This window comes from Kogia breviceps, chromosome 12, assembly GCF_026419965.1.
Source record: "Kogia breviceps isolate mKogBre1 chromosome 12, mKogBre1 haplotype 1, whole genome shotgun sequence".
Classification (NCBI taxonomy): Eukaryota; Metazoa; Chordata; class Mammalia; order Artiodactyla; family Physeteridae; genus Kogia; species Kogia breviceps.
This window is the reverse complement of record NC_081321.1, coordinates 43416276-43422275: the sequence shown is the minus strand read 5'-3', so window position 1 is coordinate 43422275 and position 6000 is coordinate 43416276.

The window sequence follows — 6000 nt, the reverse complement described above, 5'->3', positions numbered from 1 at the left end:
CCTTAGCTCAAAACGTGAGTTAGTATCACAATTGGAAACAGATCTTGGATCTCACACTTTGCAGCCTTTTTGCATAAAGGACATATGAAAGAAAGAAGATATTATTTACCAGGAAAAGAACTGGATATCTTGAAAGATGTAGAAATAAAAGAACGGTTTTCCTCACTGTCAACCCAATGTTCCTTTCATCATAAGTAAAAAGTGTGATAACATATAACAGCTAAATTCTTTGCTCACTTACTACGTACTGGGTGATATACTAAGCTTTATATACCCTCTCATTTCACTCCCACTACACCAGAGATGTGCACTATTATTGTCCCATGTTACGTGAGAAGATTAAGGCTTCAAGGCTATGCAGCTCGTCCAAACTCACATCGCCGGTTAATGATGGCAGGGCCGGGATTCAAATCCTGACAGTGCACCACTCGCTTCATCACTGTCTTCCTGTGAAACACACTCTTCCTTCAAGCATCATCCCGCCCTTCCCTCGGTGTCCAAGCTGGACCTGACAGGTTTATCTACCCCCATAAAGTGACATAAAACTTCAAAACTCCACAGAAATCTTCCTTCATTTAAATCCTAAGCCAGTTCCCACTCACATTTCAGCCTGTTATTTCGAGGAGTGGGAAGATATATAGATATTTATTGGGGATCTTTTCTTTACTCTCAGAGTTAACTTTTCTTTCCCCTCCCCTGCGACGTCCTGCAAATTTGTCCTCTGTTCTATATCCTAGGGGCCTCTTGTCTTTTAAGCAAAAGACAGAGGAGAAACCTGGTTCTTCCTTTGCTTTTGTACTTTGAGGTTCCAGAGCTCCTTTGGCTCTCTTGTTCCCAGGCAAAGATCTCCCCCAGGGGCCTTGAGAGCCACTGGGAGTAAGAAGGGAGAGAAGTCAGCTCTTGCTTCCCGAGGGAGGGAAGGAGGGAGGGAGGACAAAGGGAAGCTATGCTCCAGGGACTCTGGACAACCGATTAGCTGGAGGAGATGGCCCTGCCTGCCCAGTCCTGCTTGCTCAGCTGTTCAGCATCGGTCCTGCCCCTGAGAGAAGAGTGGTTCTTCTCTAGGGTCCCTGCCAATCTCGTGGGCTCTGGCAAAGGAGCCAAGAAGGGCTCAGATGTGTCCTGCATCCCAAAGCCCACAGGCACCACTGGGCAGCTCCACAGCCCACGTCCAGGAAGCCAGAAGAGGCATCTTGATTTCACAGGTCTCCCTACCCCTGAAATCCTCCATTCCTACAGCTTTTACGCCCTATGTTTTCCCCCCTCAGCCACCCATATCCTCTCCTCCCTCCTCAGAAGAAGGAGGGACAAGCTATAATTAGAAAAATCTTCTGACTGAAAGTCAAAAAGGTTAATTTTGTCACTACCTGTGTGGGCAATATCTTCCTCTATAAAATAAGACAAATGGCATCTGCTCTTTATTGCCCACCATGCTGGGAGGAAAATGCATATTAAGAAGCTGGTTATGTCAGTTACTGAGACATGACAAGGGTTGCTCTTAGTATGGCCATCGCAATGAGTGGAGCAGAAGTGATACAGGTTTCATAATCAGACCAGGGATGAAATCCTTGCCTTATTATACGGAGACTGCTGGAACTCATTTTCTTCATCTGTACATTGGGAATAATAATGCCTGCCTTGAAGGGTTGCTGTGAGATTTAAGTGAGTGGATGCATAGTGAAACATCTAGAAGAGAGGTAGGTGGATAGTGAGAGCTTAAGAAATGTTTGTCCTCTCCCAGATTCTAATGGCCCCCAAATCCAACCCAGAGCTGTAGGCTCCTGCAGTTATCACCGTGCTGGTTGTGCCTTGCACAGGGGTGTCTGCCCAAGTGAGCAAATACAGCCAAGGTGGGTGCTCTGAGATCAGGCAGCATTGACCTGGAAGAAGGGTATTTTTTCCCCCTCTAATCTATCAAGGTTGTCATGTGCTAGACTCAAGGTTAAAATATTTCTTGAAGCAGGTTAGAACTCCAATACTGGAGTTCTATGCAGAAGAAGGACAATATACAAGAGTTAAAGATAGTAAAATCACTCACTCTCTCTCTCTCTCACACACACACACACGCACACTCACACACCACACACAAACACATAATGCACAGACACAGCTTCCAGAATGATATTTCTAAACATGGTTCTAATTATATCCTACCCTACTCCATATATTTTTTATATATTTTTGACTCTCCACCATTAAGAAAATATAATACTAAAACTAGTAAGTGAAAGTTTGATAAGGAATAGGATGTTTACTTACTTTCAAAATATTTAAAATCACTTATTAATTAAATAGGAAAATTATAACTTTACAATACAAGACAAAACAAAAGGAGAATACTGCCTCGGGTTACCAATAATGGGAAAACTTATGCCATGTGCTTCCTGATGTGATGCACTGAGAAGGATGTTTCATCACTTACATCATCCTGACCCATGAAAGTTGTCTAACCCAAAGTTAATCACATGCAACTGCAAAAAAACCAACTTGGGGGATGCTCTACAGGATAGAAGGACTATACTCTTCCCAAATGTCAAGGTCATGAGAGAGAAATGGAAGTTGAAGAGCAGTTCCAGACAAAAGGAGACAAAAGAGACGTGAAATCTATGTGCCGTGTATGATTCTGCACATTGGGGGAATGTGTAGAATGAAATTGGGGGAAGAAATGAAATTTGAATAAGATCTATATTAGATAATAGTATTGTATCACTGTAAAATTTCCTGATTTTGATCATTGTACTAGATGTGTAAAAATCAGTAGCTTTGTTTTTAGATAAAGGGTAAAGGGGCATAACATCTGCAAATTATTCTCACATGGTTCAGAAAAAAAAAGAGAGACTGTGTGATAAAGAAAAATATGTCAGTCAGGGTGACAGATGTCCTGGAGTTCTCTTTATTCTTCTTACAATTCTTCCATAAGTTTGAAATTATTACAAAAGAAAAATTTACAAAATAAAACAAAGTTCAAACCTTGAATCATGACATCCAAGGATTTCTTAGATCTAACCTCAAACTGTCTTAACAATCTTATGTTCCTCTCTTTCTTCATCATACAACTCACCTTGCGCTACTTGAGTTTTCCCAAACATGACCTATATTTTCCACCTTGGTACTTAATGCTCACTCAGATCTGCCAGCATAACCTTCATTTTTTTCCTCAACCTTTTGAAATCCTATTGAACTTTGACCCAAATAAAAATTTACCCACTCTGAAGAAGAAACCCTCATTTACCCACTTTAGCCCCTAAATCCAGCCAGTCTCCTGGGTTAATTAATCATTTGGGGTTAGGTCAACCTTCTGGACTGTGGGCTCGTTGCTGATGCCACCTAGTAAGTAACCACAACCGGAATCGGAGCATTGGTATAGGCTGCCACCTGGTGGTATTTAGGGAAAAAATTATTTGAAGAATTCATCTGTGAGTTACAGAGGTTTGTGGGATGGGAAACGTCAGGACACACAGATTCTGCTTAAAGTCTCATTTAATTCATCTGTGGGTTATCAAATCCACCCTACAGAAGTGGATTTTGAAGCCTAGAATTAATATACATTCATTGTTTTTCCCAGAGTATTTACCCAACAAATGGTAACTAGTATTATTAGAAACAGAAACTATTATACTGGAAAGAACCTTAAACACCATGTATTTGTATCTGATCATTTTGTACTGAAGAATCCTGAAATCCAGGAGAGATGCAGAGCAAAGCCTAAAGGACAGGCTTTTGGACCCCTCACTCTTACCAAAAGTAGGTCAAAAGAAACAAGTTCATCCTGAGTGCAGCAGAAATGATAGTATGTGATTGTAGAACACTTTGGTTTAAGTCTCATTCACACCCACCCTTTCATTTACTCCTGCCTTCTAAGGTGGGCCTGGCCAGCTGCTAGGTCCGAGCTGGTAAGGGCAGGAGGGGCTCCAGAGGAGGGAACTGCTCCTCCAGGGAAGGAGGGAGGGCAGTTGTGACAGGAGCAGGTGCCTGCGAAAGATGAGATGTTTCCTCCAAGAGGTCGGTTAGAGCAACTCGCCTTTCAAAACTGCTCCAGTTTTACTTTCTCTTGTGTGTGAATCACTTCCTTTCAGATTCTCTCTCTGTGCTTCTCCCTGGTGCGGCTTCTTTTCTTTCTTCTCCTCACTTCTTCCTCTTTCTTTCTTTCTAGCCCTAACAAAGAGAACTCTCCTTGGGGCCGAGACTCCTGCCCAGACCGCGGGCTGGGCTGGATGCTACACGATCTCCCTCTCTGCAGCTCCCCATCTGATCAGAGGCTGACGGTTCACTTCCTCTGATTAACTGACACAACGCGGTTGGAGCATTTTGACATCTTTCCAGCAATCCTGGTGTGTTGTTCTACCCCCATCACTGGTGCTGCCCCTCACCCTCCCGTGCCTGCCTGTCCACTCCGCTCACCGGGTCTCTGGTCCACCGTGTCTGGGGAGAGCAGTCTCGCTTTGGGGGAATGGCCTCAGGGCTTCAGAGCTTCCCTTCCGTGGAGATGAGCGAAGGACGTAGGCTTAGAAAAGAGTCCCCCGCTTCCCCCAATCTGTTTAACTCCTGCCGCGTCCTCACCGGAACCCAAGTTCTTGTGTTCTGCCTCTAAACCCTAACCCCACACTCAAACCCTACATTTTTTTCCCTTAGGCTAAATCTACAGCAGCCTCCAAATTCTACCTGCTGTTGTGGCTTTTCATGCCTATCCTTTTAAGGTTTTAGAGTGCTGGACCTAAAGACCCCAGCTTAAAACGTTTCCCAAATCCGTGAGGTCACTAGCCTGCTGGCACTTGCCCCATAGTTTCTCGAAGGTTCCACCCACCTTAAATGCTCTTTCACCCAAACATTTTGATTGCATTTCAGTCATCCCCCTCGTTCTTTTCCTACCACCAGTTTAACCATTGCTATGAGCGTTGACTTTGTATCAGGTTCCTGGTAGAGAGAGGAACCCTCCTAGAAGCCCTCTTTTCTTCTAGGTAGGGAGACCAAGCTGAAAATTATTCCACATTTCTCATTCCTTAAGTCCACAGGGCTATCCTAGCCCCCAAAGTCCTCTGACTCCCATCCTGCGAAATCCCCAGATCCCTCCTCTTCCACTGCACGTACACTCACATGCTGTGGACCCCAGGCTCTGTCCTCTTCAAAGGGGTTATAAAACACTGAGCTCACTACGTGAATCACACTTGAGACCCCAATGAGACCTTTAAATTAAACAACGTGCTTCTACATTAAACAGGCTTGATCAGATGAAAGCTAAGACATGGGCTTACCAGATAGTCAAACAATCTGTGTTTAAATCATATGAGTATGACAAAAGACAGGAACGTCATTATTTAATTTAGAGAAGGCAGAACTGAAATGGATGTAGTGGAGGACAACTTCCCCATAAGTAATTTTCTCGGGTTGCTCCTCCAAAAAACAAAACAAAACAAAAAGACTAAGACATCTGGGAAACAGAAACTCCTAAGAGAGTCACAAGTCATATCAGCTTATTAAAAGCTTTGAGAAGTTGTGCCTTAAAGAATCAGGTTTTTCTTTTGTTAACCATGTATTTTCCCAAATTATTTGATCACACAAGAGAGTAAGCCCTCTAGGAGATAGCATTTCATATCGTCTCTCTTTGTATCCCCCTGGATCTAGCTTATCTCTGAAACTTAGAAGGTACCCAATTAAATACAATTTAAATAGAATTATCATTTCAGATCTCTGTAGGAATACCTTCTGCAGGGGCCTGTGACATATTGCTCTTTAGTTCTGCTTGACTTACAACTAGGGAAGAGATAGCAAAACAGAACTAAGAACTTTCCTGCAATTAAGTTGAGTGATTCAGGGAATGGGAAAAGTCAGCAAGTCCCATTTCTTGGAATGCTGTACTCACAGAACACAGAAGCAGAGAAAAGGACAAGATGATCTCGGAGGACATTTTCTGGTGTGGAGAAAGTTCAGAAAACTTTCAACTCCTTGACGAGTTGAACCCTCACCTTCTCCCCTAGGGTTCCATCCACATCCTCTCCCCAC